Source organism: Marmota monax, unplaced genomic scaffold (genome assembly GCF_021218885.2).
Source record: "Marmota monax isolate L192 unplaced genomic scaffold, Marmota_monax_Labrador192_F-V1.1 WCK01_AAM20220418_F8-fsc00023, whole genome shotgun sequence".
Lineage (NCBI taxonomy): Eukaryota > Metazoa > Chordata > Mammalia > Rodentia > Sciuridae > Marmota > Marmota monax.
Genome location: NW_026692907.1, coordinates 18,738,269 through 18,761,492, shown reverse-complemented (window position 1 = coordinate 18,761,492; position 23,224 = coordinate 18,738,269). Strand labels below are relative to the sequence as shown.

General features: G+C 35.9%; 1 protein-coding gene and 1 pseudogene across 1 annotated transcript in view; one reads left to right on the top strand and one right to left on the bottom strand.

The window, feature by feature from the left end:
• Ptger3 (prostaglandin E receptor 3) overlaps positions 1-23,224 on the top strand; it is a 216,126-nt gene that overhangs the window by 189,638 nt on the left and 3,264 nt on the right. The gene's annotated exons all lie outside the window — the stretch shown is intronic.
• LOC124096861 (ethanolamine kinase 1-like) lies at positions 4,349-22,256 on the bottom strand (annotated as a pseudogene).

Sequence of the window (23,224 nt, the reverse complement as noted above, 5' to 3'; positions counted from 1 at the left end):
CAAATCACAATATAAGATCATAAGCCCCAAAGTATGCTGTGGAAAGCACGTGTGAACCAAAAGCACCGGCCCTGTATAGAGATCATATATCAAGCGGAAGTGACAAAAGGCGACAGCTGTCAGCTCCCAAGATTCTGATGACAGGTGTCAGAGAATGAGAAATGTATTGGATGGTCTGTATTGAAAGTAACATTTGTGTGTGTGTGTGTGTGTGTGTGTAGTTAGAACCCAGCTTTATTGTTTCAACCAATTTTTATTTACAGAATACAAATCTCTTCAAAAAGATACATTCCTTCCTTTAATCAATGACAAAAAGCCTTATGAAGACAGAAATAAAGGCTATACATTACTTATATTTAAACAGAAAAATAAACTTCTCCATTAAGAAATATTGAACATATAGCAAAAATGTATTTTTACTTAAGCAATTACATGAATGAGACAGTTTTTAATTTTCCTCACCAGCAATGCCATTTTATCCACAGAAAAAATTTTACTTAAATTAACAACAGTAAAAATGTAAAAATTAAATTTTAAACATAAATTATGCAACCAAAAAAACCCAAGAAGTGTCTCTATTACCAAACAGATTAATAAGTTTTCAGACACTCAGATATTTTCTGAGGCATATCAAAACACCTGCATAAAAAGTTACATTCAATTGAGAGATATCAATCCATTTTCAGCACTAAGATTATTTGTAGCACTTACAGTATATACAAAACAGCATTATACTACTGTAGATCACATTTGATACACACAAATTTAAGCTTTATGACACAATTTCCCAATTGAACAAACAGCTAATGCAATGACAATTACTCATTTCATTTTTTTTTTCTTTCTTGCACATGGGATAACCACATCTTCTCCCTTAGAATAATAGTATGTTTTAAAATTCAAATACTTTCTATCATGGAAACTTGACCTAACCATACAAAGACTCCTAAATACAATAGAGTCAAAAAGTTTTCTTTGAATATTCTATTAACTTATAGTTATTTCAGTACAGTTAAACACAGAAATCTATTTCAGATTATTGAACAATAAAAAATTCCATATGTCACTACCTATATTTAAGTAGGAGTACACCACAACTAAAACCATGTTAAGTAAACACTCTCATCTCCTCCACTGCTTTTTAGGAGGCCTTTTCCAGGTCACAGGAGCTAGTTTACATGAATACCTCTGGGTTTCAATCTATCTCTGAAAATTTCTTATTAAAAGTTTTGAAACTTAACTAACGGAAAGTTTACAATTCCAATAAGCTAGGGTTTTTTTTCTTACTCTTCACTAACTAGTTGAAATATAATATGTAATGATTTCAAATTTCATAAACACCTTGTGTTTCATTAAAAGGATTAATGGTATCCAAAATACCATTAGTGGGTAAGATATTAACAAAAAAAATGAGTATTTTTAAAGAGCGAAGTTTTCATAACAAGGAAAGTTATAGGATTCATAATGAATACAGATATAATAATATCTTACCCCTGCTGGTTTATAATGTAAGTAGTACACTAAGTGCAGGAAGTACAGAAAAGAAAAAGAAAATTTCAGGAGAGAAGTCTACTAACAACTTGAGTTTTGGATGATGGCTCGAACACAAAAGGAATTTATAGTGCTTATAAGCATCATCATTTTTTCCCCATTCAAATAGTTCAGATTTTCTTTCGATATCAAATTTTGATCTGGAAATAAAAAAAAACTTCAGTCTAAAAACTCTGTTAAGAAAACTAACTCATTAAGTAATACATCTTATTAATTTCAGATTTCAAGTATACAAAGCAACGTGAATGAAGTGTTTTCTTTTACAGCAACACTTTTACAGATTGAGTTACAAAGTTGAGGAAAAACTCATTTAAGATAATTGATACACGTGCTGTTTAAGACATAAAACCCAAGAGTTAACACTGTAATCACACAAGTGATATGTAATAGGAAAAAAAGGTAGTTCAATATAACATATAACTTGTTTTTGTTTTTTTTAAAAAAAAGTGAAAATAAAAGAGAGTGCCTTAATATGTAACTAAATTTCCCAGTAAAAGGGCATTCTGAAATCTAATGGATCAAAGAAAAAGCAAAGCTACTTTATAGAGTACTTTAATTCTTTTTCCTTCTCTGCATAATAATTACTAGCATTTTCTTCTGTGTAAACTAGTAACAAATTGATGCCAGTAACAAAACTCTCCTAGCATAAAGCATGTTTATTTTGTCTATCAACTGAATGACTGATTATTAAAAGCTGAAGGCTTTATTACTTTGAAATACAATATAAAATGCTTAAAAAACAATTTAGCAGAAAACCAAATTGATAGTATTTTCAATTATATTACGAAGTAATGAACTCACAAATGGTAGAGAAGTCCTTTGTATAATGTAAAAAAGAAACATTTGAATAATTTTAAAAGTGGAGTTTTAAACTTTTAATTGAGAGTGTTTGGGGGAACTTTTTTTTAAGTCTGGAATCTTTAGTTAACATACTTATGAAGTTAAAGTAAATATTTTTAGCAAAAAAGGAAATGGATATAGTTGTCATTAAAAGGTTACCTGTCTTTTCTTTTATAATTCTACAATGAACAACTTTAGAGAAGTTACCTGAGAAACATTTAAGTTGAACGAAGAGCAGTTATTTGCCATCTCTTTATTTATGGGATTCAGAGTAACATTAAATTTCAAAGTTTTTTGTAGAAAATATTAACAAAAATATTTCTGCAAACAGGAAAAGGTAATACTTCACTGTGTAATCATTAAACTATATTTTCAGTTTCCTTTAGTTTAGAATTGTGACTCAAAGAATGAAACTCTAATAATATAACAGCATATAAATTCACTGTTTCCAGGAAGCTAATCTTACAAAAATTGATGGTCAACTAAAAAATGGGTAAAAGCCTTATCAGGCACTGAGAGGGTAAATAAATAATTACTGCCATTAACCAAAGCTGATAAAACACTATTTCCAGTTCCTATTACCTCACTTTACATCCATAGCTGTTGGCTATTTTCAATCTAAAAGCAATGAACTAGATTCATTTCCTGTCAGAAAAATGTATACAAAAGGGAAGAGAATACAAAACACTACACAATCTCATATGTAAGATACAAGTCACACTTATTTACAATTTTTTTTATTTACACTGCTTTATACACATTCCATGCAGAACTAGTTGATGAGTTTTGTGCTCATATTGATCTCATACGATCACATCAACAGTATGATTGGCTACCACATCTCTTTGATTTCCAGAAAAATGTTGGTAACATGGGATTAGGAGAGGGAAAAAAAATCAAATATCACTGGTTAGGTCAGATCATACAAGTATTTAAGGGGGAAAAAAGGGAGGGGTGGAAATTAGCTTGTTAAAAGCATTGAGGCCACTATGGTTTATTGACTAATATTGAACATATATGAAACCACTTCAAACAACCATTTTTATAAATACAAAATGAGCTTACTACCAGCTGAGGGATTAAGTAAGGCATTCAAGTCCCATAGCTTAACATAAAAAGGCAACTGATATCTGCAAGCCACAAGACAAATTTTAGAGGGAGATTTTAGAGTGCTGTTGAGATTTTTACTCTTCTTTAGAATCCCCTAAATGGTCAATGTAAAGAGAAGTAATTTTGAGCCCTATTGTTAGTCTGCACCATGATCCCCCAAACCCGTACAGGAAGTAGGAACATCACAACACCACAAATCAACCCAGAATGTGGGCAACAGTTTACGTATCTTAACTTGTTCCTAAGATCCAACGCATACTTCTTCCAGGACTAAATTTGACAGCCTTTATTCTGGGTTACATTCAATTCTATCTGGCTCTCTCTGAAACAGCTAGCAGCTCTGCACAGTCTACAATCAGTGACTGATATTTCAAGAGTAAATAATTCATTTTACTTAGAGTAAATCAAGATTAAAAAGTTACAATGAGCAACCAGATGATTTTCTAAAATTAATCTTATTAACATAAAACTTAAATTTCTCTGGAATATTTTTATTGCATACACTCAACAGATGATTCAGATGAAAGAAGTCACAGGTCATGTTAAATTTATAATAAATAATTCACATATAACAGATTAAATTAACACAGAAAGGCTTAAACTGCCATCTTTATACCTTTTTGCAGATTGAACAAATTTCTAATTCATCACATACTGATAGCGGTAAGAATACTTCATGACATTTCTCAGTCTATTTAAAAAATAGATTGGTTGTTTTGAGGCATACTTTGTAAAGCAAGATAACCAAATTAAGTAACAGAATTTTAACAAATATTGGCTTTTTGGAATTTTTTTAAGAAAATAACTCACAAGCATTTCTCAGCTACTTGAAAATAATTAAATCTCTTTACTCAGGCACTTTTAATGCAGTAACCTCAGGCTTCATTTTAAAGTACTTGTTAAAATGAACATTTGCATATTCAAGAAAATCAAACACAATAGTAAAATATTTGGCTTGAATCAAAGCCCATAAACCCCAAAAGAAATGAGAAGCCAATGCAAACTGATTGACTTGAATGGAGAGTATTTCTATCTCCTTTTCAGTAACTTCAGTCCCAAATTGTTTATATTCCCTTTAGATTTCAAGGTATGAACACAGCCACTGGCCCTGTAGTTCTCTATCTGGATAGAGACTATAGTCTATATCACTTATACCTATGAATTCATTGAAATGCTTTCCAATGTCATATGCCAGATAGCTGTATCCAGAATATTCATAATCTATGAACTGTATATCACCCTGTTTTTCATTGTAGATTATATTCTTACACAATAAGTCATTCTTACACAATAAGTCATTATGGCAAAGCACAACAGGACAGCCCAGGTTGGAAAGAATGTCCTTTATCCAAGTCATCTCTTCCTTAAGAATCTGAGAGCAGGGTTGGGGATGTGGCTCAAGCAGTAGCTGCTCGCCTGGCATGCATGCGGCCCGGGTACAATCCTCAGCACCACATACAAACAAAGATGTTGTGTCCGCCAAAAACTAAAAAGTAAATATCAAAAAATTCTCTCTCTCTCTCTCTCTCTCTCTCTCTCTCTCTCTCTCTCTCTCTCTCTCTTTAAAAAAAAAATCTGAGAGCAACTAATCTAATTCCGATAGTTTTACAAAGGATGTCAACTGGCTCAGAGAAGCTGAATAATATACTCTATAATTAATAGTATTAATCTATAATTAATTGATACTGGAGAATGTACCATAAAAGGAGAAGAAACCACCTTCACAATTAAGATGCATCTGTCATACCAGGTTAATTTTATATATCAGGATATCAGATTATGTGATTTTGAACTTGCCAAATATTTCACTTTTTCCACAATTTATGGGTAGATATTATTCTATGTTGTCATTATTGCCTTTGTTTGTTCTCATATGAATTATAATGCCCTTTTAACTTCAATTAGAAAACTCTGTTTCTGGGACATTTTTCTTCTGTCAAGACACAGATTACTTGTATAAAAAAAGCTATAAAATGGTGTCTCCAAGGTGTGTCCCTGTTCGGTTATCCTGCCTTTTTTTTTTTTTTTTTTTGGTATTAGAGATTTAACCTATGCATGTTTAAACACTAAGCTATATCCCCAGCCCTTTTTATTTTTTAATTTTAAGACAGGGTCTCACTAAGTTCCTGAGGGCTTCACAGAATTGCTGAGGCTCACCTCCAACTTTCGATCCTCCTATGTCAGCCTCCCAAGTTGCTGAGATTACAGGTGTGTGCCCCTGGGCCTAGCAGTCAATTATTCTGCCTTTTACCTTGCAATTAACTATGGGGAGGTGAATATATAGTACCCACACAGGGGAAACCCAAAGTCCTGCCATCAAATGATTTCAGACATTGAACATTGGCACAGCAATTAGATTCAACCAACTGGAGAGGCAATAAAAATACTGATTTAGATTACTGGTTATCTACTTCAGATGCATGATTCTGGTTGTGCAGTGAAAACCTAGAAGCCATTAGAGCCACAACAAAGGTTGCTATTGCATTATGTCAATCTAATCAATAAATCATAGCTCATTGGAGCTAAAATGGCTGAGAATACCCTAGTAGAGAATTTTTGCTCAGTCAGAAAGGTAATTGATGACTTACCAGAACAAAAATGAAGAATTCCTCACACGAGTCCAGGACTCTCCAACCAACTTCTCACTTTGTTTTTTTTTTTTTAATTTATTTTTTTTATTGGTTGTTCAAAACATTATAAAGCTATTGACATATCATATTTCATACATTAGATTCAAATTGGTTATGAACTCCCAATTTTACCCCAAATACAGATTGCAGAATCACATCGGTTACACAACCACATTTTTACATAATGCCCTATTAGTAACTGTTGTATTCTGCTACCTTTCCTATCCTCTACTATCCCCCCTCCCTCCCCTCCCATCTTCTCTCTCTACCCCATCCACTGTAATTCATTTCTCTCCTTGTTTATTTTCCCATTCCCCTCACAACCTCTTATATGTAATTTTGTATAACAATGAGGGTCTCCCTCCATTACCATGCAATTTCCCTTTTCTCTCCCTTTCCATCCCACCTCATGTATCTGTTTAATGTTAATCTTTTCTTCCTGCTCTTCCTCCCTGCTCTGTTCTTAGTTGCTCTCATTATATCAAAGAAGACATTTGGTATTTGTTTTTTAGGGATTGGCTAGCTTCACTAAGCATAATCTGCTCTAGTGCCATCCATTTCCCTGCAAATTCTATGATTTTGTCATTTTTTAGTGCTGTGTAATACTCCATGGTGTATAAATGCCACATTTTATTTTTTATCCATTCATCTATTGAAGGGCATCTGCGTTGGTTCCACAGTCCAGCAATTGTGAATTGTGCTGCTATGAACATCGATGTAGCAGTATCCCTGTAGTATGCTCTTTTAAGGTCTTCAGGGAATAGTCCAAGAAGGGCAATAGCTGGGTCAAATTGTGGTTCCATTCCCAGCTTTCCCAGGAATCTCCATACTGCTTTCCAGATTGGCCGCACCAGTTTGCAGTCCCACCAGCAATGTACAAGAGTACCCTTTTCCCCACATCCTCTCCAGCACTTGTTGTTGTTTGACTTCATAATGGCTGCCAATCTTACTGGAGTGAGATGGTATCTTAGGGTGGTTTTGATTTGCATTTCTTTGACTGCTAGAGATGGTGAGCATTTTTTCATGTACTTGTTGATTGATTGTATGTCCTCCTCTGAGAAGTGTCTGTTCAGGTATTTGGCCCATTTGTTGATTGGGTTATTTGTTTCCTTATTGTTTAATTTTTTGAGTTCTTTGTATACTCTGGATATTAGGGCTCTATCTGAAGTGTGAGGAGTAAAAATTTGTTCCCATCATGTAGGCTCCCTATTTACCTCTTTTATTGTTTCTCTTGCTGAGAGAAAACTTTTCAGTTTAAGTAAGTCCCATTTGTTGATTCTTGTTATCAACTTTTGTGCTATGGGTGTCCTATTAAGGAATTTGGAGCCCGACCCTACAATATGTAGATTGGCGCCAACTTTTTCTTCTATCTGACGCAGAGTCTCTGATTTGATATCTAGCTCCTTGATCCACTTTGAGTTAACTTTTGTGCATGGCGAGAGGAGGGGATTCAGTTTCATTTTGTTGCATATGGATTTCCAGTTTTCCCAGCACCATTTGTTGAAGATGCTATCCTCCCTCCATTGCATGCTTTTAGCTCCTTTATCAAATATAAGATAGTTGTAGCTTTGTGGATTAGTCTCTGTGTCCTCTATTCTGTACCATTGGTCCACCCTCCTGTTTTGGTACCAGTACCATGCTGTTTTTGTTACTATTGCTCTGTAATATAGTTTTAAGTCTGGTATCGCTATATCGCCTGATTCGCACTTCCTGCTTAGAATTGCTTTTGCTATTCTGGGTCTTTTATTTTTCCATATGAATTTCATGATTGCTTTATCCATTTCTACAAGAAATGCCGTTGGGATTTTGATTGGCATTGCATTAAACCTATAGAGAACTTTTGGTAATATCGCCATTTTGATGATGTTAGTTCTGCCTATCCATGAACAGGGTATATTTTTCCATCTTCTAAGATCTTCTTCTACTTCTCTTTTTAGGGTTTTGTAGTTTTCATTGTATAAATCTTTCACCTCTTTTGTTAGGTTGATTCCCAAGTATTTTATTTTTTTTGAGAATATTGTGAATGGAGTGTTTTTCCTCATTTCCGTTTCAGAAGTTTTGTCGCTGATATACAGAAATGCCTTTGATTTATGCGTGTTGATTTTATATCCTGCCACTTTGCTGAATTCATTTATTAGTTCTAGTAGTTTTTTTGTAGACCCTTTTGGGTCTTCTAGGTATAGAATCATGTCAAAAAAATTGTGCACCATGATCAAGTAGGATTCATCCCTGGGATGCAAGGATGGTTCAATATACGGAAATCAATAAATGTTATTCACCACATCAATAGACTTAAAAATAAGAACCATATGATCATCTCAATAGACGCAGAAAAAGCATTCGACAAAGTACAGCATCCCTTTATGTTCAAAACATTAGAAAAACTAGGGATAACAGGAACTTACCTCGACATTGTAAAAGCTATCTATGCTAAGCCTCAGGCTAGCATCATTCTCAATGGAGAAAAATTGAAGGCATTCTCCCTAAAATCTGGAACAAGACAGGGATGCCCTCTATCACCACTTCTATTCAATATAGTTCTCGAAACACTGGCCAGAGCAATTAGACAGACGAAAGAAATTAAAGGCATAAAAATAGGAAAGGAAGAACTTAAATTATCACTATTTCCAACTTCTCACTTTGAGGATAAATTGTTCTGAAAGAGATTTGTACATATTTTTCCTGGGTTCTGTGAAATATTTAAATGGTTCTCACATAATTTCAAGTAAACCCTGCTTACAGTTGTGTGGATCTGGGTTTATCTTGAAACTGCATGTTATTTATAAAGTTTAAAATTACTCAACAAGGCTAAGTTTTATTTATTTTAGAAAAGGGAGAACAAATAGCCCCAAACATGGAGCCGTTGATACTGAGGAATCTGACCGTGTGAGTCAAGGACAAAAGAAATACCAGTGTCCTTGGCTACAGCAGAAGCAAATGTGCTGGACTAGCTGAAAGATTTAAAAGTATAAGGCAAGAGAGATAGAAGATGAGGAAGAAGGGAAGCTGAGGGGATATATTTTTTTCTTACAAAACTCCTCTAAGTTACCCTTTTTACGATTTTTTTTTTATGACAGGTCTTGCAAAAACTTAGATAAGCCAGAATGACTAAATTACTCTTCCAAAAACTGTTTATGTAACAGGATACTATGTTCTACCCTAAAAAAGAAATGAAAAGAAAAAAGGCAGTTTATCAGTACTTCAGAGCACTGAAAATATTAATGCTGAGCCATTTCCTTCTGATTGCTGCCACCTGAATTGCTAAGGGATCAAACCTCTAAGACAAAGTAGTTGCATTGACCATGTTATCCATTTTACTCTTGACTTAGAGGTAAAATGCTACTCCTTCATTATTGTTGTCCTTTTTTAGTCTTATTATGTCACAAGGAGTAATCTGACTGTCTGGAGTAAGGACTTCTTACCAATTACATCAAATGAGCAATCAATAAACATGTATTATGTTAAGTTATTGGAATTTAGGAGATGTTTGTTATATCCACTAGTATTACTTACTCTAACTTATGCACAATAGAAATGGCTTAGTTTGTTTTTCAAGTACATAGTTTTATCCATGTGATAGAAATTTTATGTAATTTTTTTTACCAATATCTTATCTACTTCAGTACAACTGGAAGATATGATTGATTATTGGTTTCCTTGAAATTGAGCAAAACATTGTGAACAGTTCAGCCAGTAAACCATACATGAAAGTTTGTGTTACTGAAGCTAGGATCTGAAAAGATCCTAGATGACTGAACTTGGGATATCACATGTTCAGACATCTAGGATCTTTTCCCATGCTGTGGTAATTGGCAGGCTTTAGGTTCTAGGTGGTGCAGACATCACATTATAGAGCTCCTAGGGAGGCCTGGATTCCTGAGTGACTGTGTGGAACTGAGTTCCATGCCAACCAAAACTGGTATAAAATTTGAGCAGGAAATTAGCTTTTATTGGGTTAAGGCACTGGGATTTTGAGTTTGTTAACATAAAACAATCTACCCATAGTCTATATAATCTATCACAATTTATTCTTACTGATATATGACATAAAGACTAGAATATATATATATGTATATGTGTATATATGTATGTGTGTATATATACACATGTATATATGTGTGTATACATATGTATATAGGCATTTATGTATATGTATGTGTAAATGTATATATGTACACATGTATTTAAGAATAAATTTATGTATGCACAGTCACATGTCTATCAAAAATCAGGATACGTTCTGAGAAATACGCACTATTGGGAAATTTTGCCATTGGGCAAACATCATAAAGTGTACTTAAAATATTTTTTGTACACAACTGTGATGGCTCTGTGTAAGCTTGTGATGCTGGTAGAATTTTTGTGACAGTTACCATTAGGCAGTCATGCATAAGAATCCCTTCTTCATAACTTCCTGAATTTACTTACTTTTTGTTCTTTTGTTTTGTTAGGGTATACCAACACATCTTGACTCTGACAACTTTCATACTTCTTTCACAATAAGCTTCATCTTCTGACTATAAAAACCTTGTCTGAGTCCTATACATCTTTATGATTATTTCCACTCAACATTAAAAACTGTTTCTTTTGACTGAAGAGACAGGATGACTAAGTGTAAGTGATGTCCCAAATAATCCTGAAATTGAAAAATAATATTACTAGGAAAACTGGTTGAAATCTGAACAAAAGTCTGGAGCTTAGTTGATGGTAATATATTGATGCTAACTTCTTAGTTTTGATAAATGTATGAGATAGTTAAATAAAATATTAACACTAAGAGATACTGGATAAAGTCTATATAAAACTCCTTATAATACATTTGCAACTCTTCTGCAAATATAAAATTATTTCAAAATAAAAAATTTTAAAAAATCATCTTCTTTCACAAGACTTGGAGAATAATCTTTACGGATTTAATTCTTTGGATATCCTAATGGCAAACATTGTCCAAAGAAAGTAGATGAGGTGGAGTGAGGCTGAGAAGATATTTGGTGGCTTCTCTTTAAATACAATTATAATTTTTTTCCTCTAAAAATTACAATAAAGCTAAGAGAAAATTGACAAATTTAAGTAAACTTGCACTAAATTTCAGTGAATAAAAAAAGACAACCACTTCAAAAAGTTGGCTATAATTTGTTTTGACTTCACATAATCTTGTGAATCCTACAAGGTATTCTCTTCTACTTTGCTCCCAATTTCCTTCCACCTGGGCCAGTTCTTACATTTATAGTCTCTAAGAATATCTACCCTACCCAACTTCCAGAATAATGATGGAAGATGCATGTTAAAATTCCATCTTCATAAATCCTGAAGAATCTCACAGATGTGTAAAGTTATCCTTGTTGGATACAACAGCCCTGTCTCCATGTCACAAATAACTTCAATATGCACATATTAGATAGAGTGTGATCATTTAATTTTAAGAACAACTGTTGAGAGCCCTGGCTGGATCAAGATGGTGCCTGGCATTTTGCCAGAAGGAGAGGTTCCTGCTGCCTCAGGTGCCCGCTATTTTTGAGCTCTCGCGGAGTTCCTAGAGAGTTCTCGTGGGTTGGTTGAGTTCCGGTTGAGTGTTCGCGATGTTCCCGAAGTTCCAGTGGAGCTCTTGGGGAGTTCCTGGAGAGTTCTCATGGGCAGTGTGAGTTCTAAAAATAAAGTTCGTTCCTGCTTGAATCTTCAAGTGGCTCGAGATTTGTGCCCAGCCAGACTGCGGCAAACAACAACAAAAAATACTTGAGAGTCAAGAAAACAGGTAAAATTGGTCAATAGCTTTGGAATCAGAAAGAACTATATTTAAATGTCAGGTCTGTAACTTTCTAGCTGGCTTCCGTTTTAAGCAAAAGATTTATCTATTTAGGTCTCAGTTTGTTTATCTATAGAATGGTGATAATAGAGGCTACTTACAAGGTTGCTCATGAGATTTAATGACATGAGGTAAGAAAACTAGTTCCTAGGATGAAGTAGGGATTGCCACATGTTGGTTCTATGTTCTCTGAAAAAAGAGCGTAATCTGATAGTAAAATGGCTTGAAGTATGACCATAACATGGAGGGAGGAAAAAAACTCAGTGCGAAAATAGAGTCACAGTTCAAGGTGGCCTGGCTGAAAGGGGTGTGCTTTCTAACAAGTGAATGAATGATGGATTGTGGTCAAGGTTACACTCCAGGGGGCCTTTCAATCAGTGTGTTACGACCCTCCTGCCACTGTTCATGGTATCATGGAAAGATGGACAAAATGTACTGCTCTCCTAATATCGAGATTCATTGCAAGACACAACTCAGATTTATGTTGCTTAAATGCATAATCACAGACATCTCCATCAAAATGAATTTGCTGGTGTTGCCTTAGGGCTTTCAGTACCCCCAATGAGAACAGAACAAATTTAACAAGAATGTTAAGAAATGGTGATCATCTACCTCAGTAAACAGAAGGCCTTTGTCCACCCCAAACAAAGTGCATCAGTGACTTTTGAGTTCAAATTCCAAGTAATTGTCCACTGTGTATGTGACACCTCAGTGAGTGATCAGAAAAAAATTCTTGGAACCCCGATCACAGTATGACAACTTCTATTAAATACAGAGCTCTTTACAAAAGTCTTTAAGGCCTTATAAGACCAATTAATGATGTAATGATGTTTTGCTCTGTTTAATTACTATCATCTTGCAGTATAATTAAACCCAGTGGCGGAGGCTAACAGTACCAAGATGAGGACAATTAAGTTAGCCACAACATATGTAAGATATGTTTATGTCCCAAATAAATCTTCTGACAGGAAGGAAGTATGTCCACTTTAATTAAAATAAACATTTTTCTCACATTTTCACATAATAAAAAGATACTCAGTTTCTGTATTCTATCAGTAGGATTGATTCTTAACCTTTCTAAAAATTGGATACTAAGATTAACTGATGTTTAAGAAAAAGCTTTACTGGATTTAAAAGTCTAAAAATCATTTTCTTCTGATTCAGATATTTAGAGAAGCCCTGGGTGAATGAAACGTAATATCATTTAGTAAATATAATTATTTCTTTTTAAAAATTGTTTTGCAGTTCTTTATATATTCTGGTTGATAACCATTGACTGCATGTACATTGCAAGTAATCTACTCTCAGATCTGCAATTTTCATTTACATTTATCATGTCTTTTAAAATAAAGTGCCAACTTTTAATTTTATCACATCTATTAAAGTTTTATTAGGTGGCCCTAAGTTTAGGGTTTTATTTAAGAATATCTTTCCCATATGGCAGCATATATCTTAGTGCATGTATATGTGTATATGTCAGGAGGGGGGTGCTTTATAACCTATCACAACATTATATACAGTTTTTAAGTAATATTTGTTCAAACATTCTACACAGAAGCAGTTTCTAGAGAAAACACAGTCCAAAGTAGAGTCACAAGTGACTGAAGGTCATCAGTTGATTCGAGAAGTAAAAATGTACAGCGCCAGTGGATGAGCCATTCTCTAGAACACTGAAACCACGTAGGTATAGAATGAACTTGGGTTGAATTGAGATGGTGGATTAGTAACTTACAAACAAATAAACATAAATTTGTTTACCCACTTAGGTAATGTTTTCTGTTACTTGTACTATTTAGTCTTGATTTCAGTTACAACTAACAGAAAATATTACCAGGAATGAGCAAACAAATTGGACTTTCTTTGTCTTTATTACATAATAAGGAGAATGAATGTGGTCAGATATGGACACTAGTTCAGTGTTTCAGTATCATCGAGGCTTTGGTTGCCACCTTCTTTGGCTTTTCCTTCCTGGTTAGAAGATATCTACTAGAGCTCCAGACTTCATTTCTGTATTCCAGGCAGGAAACAGAAAAAAAGATAACACCACCCACAAGTATCTATTATATTTTGAGAAAACAGCTACTTTCCTAGAAGTACTCTCTCCAAACGACATGTGCTTATGCCTTATTCATCAGAGTCACTCAAGAGGTAGGCAAGGGAAAAGAAAGTTGGAAATAGATGTTAGCTGCAGAAAGCTGTCTTCCACATATCTTTTCCACATAATGTTAGCAACGCATTTAAAAGCCTGCTATCAATCTTTCAGTATTTTTTCTTGAAGTCAGTGTGCTGTGTCTCAATAGGAAGTCCACCATATCCTACTTGTGTGAATTTAGGAAATGACTTAATCCATCTTTCAATGTTTCAGATTCCTTAGTTGCAAAGAGGGATAATAAGAGTATCTCCTTGAGAGCCACTTTCATGACCAAGGGAGTGAGTATGTGTGTAATACTTGGAGTCATGCCTGGCATGTGGCAATCACTGTGTGAGATTTTGCCTGACCTTGTTATTGTTTCTACCAACACTCCCAAAGAGGAGGCTGCAGGAAATAGAAAAAGTGAGGGCCATAAGAAACAATAGGAACAAAGTTTAGTCAAACTAATTTTGAGAAGATTCTTTCTTTTCATCCCTACTCATATCCTCCCCTGGGTATGACTTATACTACTGCCCAGGTTCCATGCTCCTCTTGCCATGAAGAACTCACTAGGATAATGCTTCCCTGCCAAGCTTACTGCATACATGTTCATTGTAGCAATCAGTCTACAAATATTTTAAAGCGCTTACAGTGTGTTCAGCACTGGAAAAGAGTTGTAAACAAGACAGTCACAGCCCTGTCCTGGTATTGATTACAATCCAGGAGAAGATGATATTTAAAAATTAATTAGAGAAAGAAATGGTGGGTAATTGATAAGGGCAAAAAAAAATGAGAATTTAAGTATTCTGTGAGAGCATACTAATCTTAGGAGCCAGAGAAAGCTTGCATAAGGAAGTGACATTTATGCTAAGATACAAAGGTTAAATAGGAATTAGGTGGAGAGATAGTGCTGCAGTTGGGACATAGGAGTAGAGTTTGGGGAGAATTAAGTGCGTAAAGACCTAGAGGAACCATGAGAGTGGTGTGCTAAAGGTCTTTATCTCCCTTTTCTACCCACTGAGTCCTGTTCTTTTTGCACTGTTGCTAGTCAACAGCAAGTTATTTGGTGGGTGTTTATGATGGCCCAGGCCATAAATACTAGCTGCATAATTCTCATTTTCCAGTTTCCCTGAAGCAAAAAGACACTGATGAGATAGTGTGATAGTCTGTCTTGAAGTGTTGAACATTGCCAGATCTTAAAGCACTTTGCTTTCAAAGATACTTATAAATGAACAAGAAGCTTCTATACACCATTGCTTGCTTCATGAAGAGAGACTTCTACAAGTGGGAATTTCAGCTCTTTGAATGGGTATTGCTTTGCTTAAGAAGTTGTGGGGATGAGATAAGATTATTCATGACCAATAAAAATTATATTGTCTGAAGGTAAAATTGTAATTACCTCAAACATATTGGCATCAGTAATGACATGGAGAACTTCGTCTATGATTTAGTATTGGTTTCAAGCATAATCATTCATAATTCATTAATGCAATTAAATATGTATAATATTACCTTTTATGAGTATCAAAATGTTGAAATACTGCTTAGAAAATGAGAATAGAAATGGGTTTTAATCCTTAGACTTGACTACATAAATACAAAAGTAGGATCCGCCGCCCGCGCCTGCAAGGTAGGCAGACCTGCAACAGACCGGCGGATCAGGCCCAGGAGCCTGCCGGCGTGGTACACACACCACCCTAATTGGAGTAGGGGCAGAGCAGAGTCGACGCCCGTGCCAGGAACAGGCCCAGCAACCTGCAGGCGGGGTAGTCACGACACCCCAATTGGAGTAGGGGCAGAGCAGAGCCACCACACGTGCCCGAAAGGTGGGCAGATCTGCGACCAACCAGCGGGACAGGCCCAGTGGCCTGCTGGTACGACAGACACGTCACCCCATTTGGAGTAGGGGCAGAGTAGAGCCGCCGCCCGCGCCTGCACGGTAGGCAAACTTGCAACTGACCGGCGGATCAGGCCCGGTGGCCTGCCGGCGTGGTACACTCGTCACCCCAATTGGAGTAGGGGCAGAACAGAGCCGCCGCCAGCGCCCACAACAGACCCAGTGACCTGCCGGCGTGGTAGTCACGACACCCCAATTGGAATAAGGAGAGAGCAGAGCCACCGCCCGCGCCTGCAGGAAAGATACGCAAGCAGTATGAAAAGACAGGGAAAGAAAGGACCACAAGCAATGCAGGTCAACTCAACTTTAGAAGAGGTAACAGCTGCAGCAGATGGAATGTCAGATAAAGAATTCAGGATATACATGCTTCAGATGATCTGGAGTATCAAGGAAGACATTAGACAGCAAAATCAGACAATGAAAGATCACTTCGACAATGAATTATGCAAACAAATCCAGGAAGCAAAGGATCAACTATACAGGGAGATAGAGGTTATAAAAAACAAACAAACAGAAATCCCAGAAATGCAGGAAGCAATAAACCAACTTAAAAACTCAATGGAGAATACTACCAGCAGAGTAGAACACTTAGAAGATAGAACATCAGACAATGAAGACAAAGTATTTCAACTGGAAAAGAACATAGACAGCTCAGCAAGACTGTTAAGAAACCATGAGCAGAACATCCAAGAAATATGGGATAACATTAAGAGACCAAACTTAAGAGTCATTGGGATACAGGAAGGTACAGAACTCCAAACCAAAGGAATGAGCAGTCTATTCAATGAAATAATATGAGAAAACTTCCCAGACTTGAAGAATGAGACAGAATCCCAAATTCTAGAAGCCTACAGGATGCCGAATGTGCAAAATCATAAGAGATCCACACCTAGACACATTATAATGAAGATGCCCAACATACAGAATAAGGAGAGAATTTTAAAAGCTACAAGAGAAAGGAAGCAGTTTACATTTAGGGGTAAGCCAATCAGGATAACAGCTGATCTTTCAACACAGACTCTGAAAGCTAGAAGATCCTGGAATAACATATTTCAAACACTGAAAGAAAATGGGTTCCAACCAAGAATTGTGTATCCAGCGAAATTAAGCTTCAGGATGGAAGATGAAATTAAAACCTTCCACGATAAACAAAAGTTTAAAGAATTCGCAGCTAGAAAACCATCTCTTCAAAACATCCTCGGCAAAACATTACAGGAAGAGGAAATGGAAAATAACAATGAAAACCAACAGTGGGAGGTAGGACAGTAAAGGGGGGGGAAATAATCAAAGAGGAAAACAAACCATCTTTAGTAACAGAAATAAACAAATATGGCTGGAAGAACAACCCATATCTCAATAATAACCCTAAATGTTAATGGCTTAAACTCACCAATTAAGAGACACAGGCTAGTAGAATGGATCACAAAACAAGACCCAACAATATGCTGCCTACAGGAGATGCATTTGATAGGAAAAGACATACATAGGCTGAAGGTGAAAGGTTGGGAAAAATCATATCACTCATATGGACTTCGGAAACAAGCAGGAGTGTCCATATTCATATCAAATAAAATAGATTTCAAGCCAAAGTTAATCAAAAGGGATAAAGAGGGACACCACATACTGCTTAAGGGAACCATACACCAACAAGACATAACAATCATAAATATTTATGCCCCAAACAATGGTGCAGCTATGTTCGTCAAACAAACTCTTCTCATGTTCAAGAGTCTAATAGACCACCATACAATAATCATGGGAGACTTCAACACACCTCTCTCGCCACTGGACAGATCTTCCAAACAAAAGTTGAATAAGGAAACTATAGAACTCAATAACACAATTAATAACCTAGACTTAATTGACATATATAGAATATACCACCCAACATCAAGCAGTTACACTTTTTTCTCAGCAGCACATGGATCCTTCTCAAAAATAGATCATATATTATGTCACAGGGCAACTCTTAGACAATATAAAGGAGTAGAGATAATACCATGCATCTTATCTGATCATAATGGAATGAAACTGAAAATCAACGATAAAAGAAGGAAGGAAAAAGCATACATCACTTGGAGAATGAACAATAGGTTACTGAATGATCAATGGGTTATAGAAGACATCAAGGAGGAAATTAAAAAATTCTTAGAGATAAATGAAAACACAGACACAACATATCGGAATCTATGGGACACATTGAAAGCAGTTCTAAGAGGAAAATTCATTGCTTGGAGTTCATTCCTTAAAAAAAGAAAAAACCAACCAATAAATGATCTCATACTTCATCTCAAAATCCTTGAAAAAGAAGAGCAAAACAACAGCAAAAGAAGTAGAAGGCAAGAAATAATTAAAATCAGAGCTGAAATTAATGAAATCGAAACAAAAGAAACAATTGAAAAAATTGACAAAACTAAAAGTTGGTTCTTTTAAAAACATAAACAAAATCGACAGACCCTTAGCCATGCTAGCGAAGAGAAGAAGAGAGAGAACTCAAATTACTAGCATACGGGATGAAAAAGGAAATATCACAACAGACACTTCAGAAATACAGAAGATAATCAAAAACTATTTTGAATCCTTATACTCCAATAAATTAGAAGATAGTGAAGGCATAGATAAATTTCTTAAGTCATATGATCTGCCCAGATTGAGTCAGGAGGATATAGAAAACCTAAACAGACCAATATCAATTGAGGAAATAGAAGAAACCATAAAAAGACTACCAACTAAGAAAAGCCAAGGACCGGATGGGTATACAGCAGAGTTTTACAAAACCTTTAAAGAAGAACTAATACCAATACTTTTCAAGCTACTTCAGGAAATAGAAAAGGAGGGAGAACTTCCAAATTCATTCTATGAGGCCAACATCACCCTGATACCTAAACCAGACAAAGACACTTCAAAGAAAGAAAACTACAGACCAATATCTCTAATGAACCTAGATGCAAAAATCCTCAATAAAATTCTGGTGAATCGGATACAAAAACATATCAAAAAAATTGTGCACCATGATCAAGTAGGATTCATCCCTGGGATGCAAGGCTGGTTCAATATACGGAAATCAATAAATGTTATTCACCACATCAATAGACTTAAAAATAAGAACCATATGATCATCTCGATAGATGCGGAAAAAGCATTCGACAAAGTACAGCATCCCTTTATGTTCAAAACTCTAGAAAAACTAGGGATAACAGGAACATACCTCAATATTGTAAAAGCAATTTATGCTAAGCCTCAGGCTAGCATCATTCTGAATGGAGAAAAACTGAAGGCATTCCCTCTAAAATCTGGAACAAGACAGGGATGCCCTCTCTCTCCACTTCTGTTCAACATAGTTCTTGAAACACTGGCCAGAGCAATTAGACAGACGAAAGAAATTAAAGGCATAAAAATAGGAAAAGAAGAACTTAAATTATCACAATTTGCAGATGATATGATTCTATACCTAGCAGACCCAAAAGGGTCTACAAAGAAACTATTAGAGCTAATAAATGAATTCAGCAAAGTGGCAGGATATAAAATCAACACGCATAAATCAAAGGCATTCCTGTATATCAGCGACAAATCCTCTGAAATGGAAATGAGGACAACCACTCCATTCACAATATCTTCAAAAAAAATAAAATACTTGGGAATCAACCTAACAAAAGAGGTGAAAGACTTATACAATGAAAACTACAGAACCCTAAAGAGAGAAATAGAAGAAGATCTTAGAAGATGGAAAAATATACCCTGTTCATGGATAGGCAGAACTAACATCATCAAAATGGCGATATTACCAAAAGTTCTCTATAGGTTTAATGAAATGCCAATCAAAATCCCAACGGCATTTCTTGTAGAAATAGAGAAAGCAATCATGAAATTCATATGGAAAAATAAAAGACCCAGAATAGCAAAAACAATGCTAAGCAGGAAGTGTGAATCAGGCGGTATAGCGATACGAGACTTAAAACTATACTACAGAGCAATAGTAACAAAAACAGCATGGTACTGGTACCAAAACAGGCAGGTGGACCAATAGTACAGAATAGAGGACACAGAAACCAATCCACAAAACTACAACTACCTTATATTTGATAAAGGGGCTAAAAGCATGCAATGGAGGAAGGATAGCATCTTCAACAAATGGTGCTGGGAAAACTGGAAATCCATATGCAACAAAATGAAACTGAATCCCTTTCTCTCGCCATCCACCAAAGTGAATTCAAAATGGATCAAGGAGCTTGATATCAAATTAGAGACACGCCGTCTGATAGAAGAAAAAGTTGGCTACGATCTACATTCGGTGGGGTCGGGCTCCAAATTCCTCAATAGGACACCCATAGCACAAAAGTTAATAACTAGAATCAACAAATGGGACTTACTCAAACTAAAAAGTTTTTTCTCAGCAAAAGAAACAATAAGAGAGGTAAATAGGGAGCCTACACCCTGGGAACAAATCTTTACTCCTCACACTTCAGATAGAGCCCTAATATCCAGAGTATACAAAGAACTCAAAAAATTAGACAATAAGAGAACAAACAACCCAATCAACAAATGGGCCAAGGACCTGAACAGAAACTTCTCAGAGGAGGACATACAGTCAATCAACAAGTACATGAAAAAATGCTCAACATCTCTAGCTGTCAGAGAAATGCAAATCAAAACCACCCTAAGATACCATCTCACTCCAGTAAGATTGGCAGCCATTAGGAAGTCAAACAACAACAAGTGCTGGCGAGGATGTGGGGAAAAGGGTACACTTGTACCTTGCTGGTGGGACTGTAAATTGGTGCAGCCAATTTGGAAAGCAGTATGGAGATTTCTTGGAAAGCTGGGAATGGAGCCACCATTTGACCCAGCTATTCCCCTTCTTGGTCTATTCCATAAAGACCTAAAAAGAGCATGCTACAGGGACACTGCTACATCGATGTTCATAGCAGCACAATTCACAATAGCAAGACTGTGGAACCAACCTAGATGCCCTTCAATAGACGAATGGATAAAAAAAATGTGGCATTTATACACAATGGAGCATTACTCTGCATTAAAAAATGACAAAATCATAGAATTTGCAGGGAAATGGATGGCATTAGAGCAGATTATGCTAAGTGAAGCTAGCCAATCCCTAAAAAACAAATGCCAAATGTCTTCTTTGATATAAGGAGAGTAACTAAGATCAGAGTAGGGACGAAGATCAGGAGAAGAAGATTAACATTTAACAGGGATGAGAGGTGGGAGGGAAAGGGAGAGAGAAGGGAAATTGCATGGTAATGGAAGGAGACCCTCAGGGTTATACAGTGGAGGGGGTAGAGAGAGAGGAGGGGAGGGGAGGGTAGAGGAGGGGAGGGGAGGGTAGAGGTGGGGAGGGGCGATGGTGGAGGATGGGAAAGGCAGCAGAGCACAACAGACACTAGTATGGCAATATGTAAATCAATGGATGTGTAACTGATGTGATTCTGCAATCTGTGTATGGGGTGAAGGTGGGAGTTCATAACCCACTTAAATCAAAGTGTGGAATATGATATGTCAAGAAATTTGTAATGTTTTGAACGACCAACAATAAAAAATTTTAAAAAAAAGTCATTTTAAAGATTAAATGAAAAAAATAAATAAATAAATAAGTACAAAAGTAGAATTTTTATTCTTTTTCTCATTGCCGAGCTATGTCTTAAACTCTAATCAGATCCTCTAGCCAAAGCAATTGCTTTCTGAGCTGTGTGGTTGCTTCCTCTGCTCCAGAGCACCCATATAGCTGTAAGTGCAGGAAGTGCTCATGCCTGCTGAGGATTTCTATTTCCTCCTGAGGTAGAAAGACTAGTTGCAAATCTTGTAATATCACATCTAACCATAAATAGGCAGACAATGCAGAAGCCACACTTCTGAGGATCAAGGAGTTAAAAGGATCCTTAAGTGCTGTAAGTAGTTATTGTGGGTTCTGCAAGACAGGCTCATTAAATTAACATGAAATGCAGAAGCATTTGTCATTTGTCTATATCACACAGGTAAGAGCGTAGGCTGAATCAATGAAAGATTCTTTGGTGCTCCACTTCATGTTGGCTTTGCAAATTTGAATCTCCTTTGTATGATTGCCATCTTTGTCTGCATAGTCTGCTAAGTTTTATAGTTCCTCCAGCTCATCTCCAGGCTGTTGACTTCTACTTCTCATTTATCCTATTGTATCCCTTGGCTTCTGCACTACACGGTTATCTGCCTTTTTTTATAGTGTATGCATTTATGTTTATGTGTATCTTGCCTTACTACAAAATAACATACCTCAATAGATGGGATACAAGACTTGATCACCATTTTTAGTTGCTTGGAAGCTATTAAAATACTTTAAATATTTTCATTTGTAAAATACAAATATTCCCTTCAAATAAAAAAATGTAGTTATCATAAAAGATATGGCTTCAGCTTGTTATGCCTGATGCTGAGATGTAAGTCAGATTCAAAAATACAAAAGTCTAACAGCTGTTACCAAGGAAACCAATTGCTGACTAGATGTTGAGGTACAAGTCAGCTTCCAATCTCTAATTGGAAACTCATAGTCCTAGATGGGCTGATGGGATGTGAATTGTATAACCCATGATTAAATCTCTCATGCAGCCATGAAGGCCGGCTGCATACAACAGAAATTCAACTTTACAAGTTTAAATAGCAGAAGATGTTGAGACTTCCTGAAATCACAATCTATTCTGATATATGACATAAAGACTAAAATATATATATGTGTGTGTGTGTATGTATGTATATAAGCATTTATGTATATGTATGTGTGTATGCATGTACATATATTTAAGAATAAATTTATTTATGCACAGTCACATACCAATCAAAGATCATATTCATTCTGAGAAATGCGTTATTCGGGGATTTTGCCCTTGGGCAAACATCATAAAGTGTACTCAAGATCCTTTTTGTACAAGACTATGATGGCTCTGTGCAAGTTTGTGGTGCAGGAAGAGTCTTCTGTGACAGTTACCATCAGGCAGTCATGCATAAGAACCCTTCTTCATAACATCCCGGATTTACTTACTTTCTGTTCTTTTGTTTTGTTAAGGTATACCAACGAGTGCATCTTGATTCTGACAACTTCCATACTTCTTTCACAGTAAGCTTCATCTTCTGACCCTTAAAACCTTATCTGAGTTCTCTACATCTTTGTAATTATTACCACCCAGAAAAGCTCACATAACCTGCTATGGAAGAGCAGGTGTGAAAGCACAACCATACCCCTTTGTCCTGTGCAGTCCTTCAAACTAAAGACGTGTCAG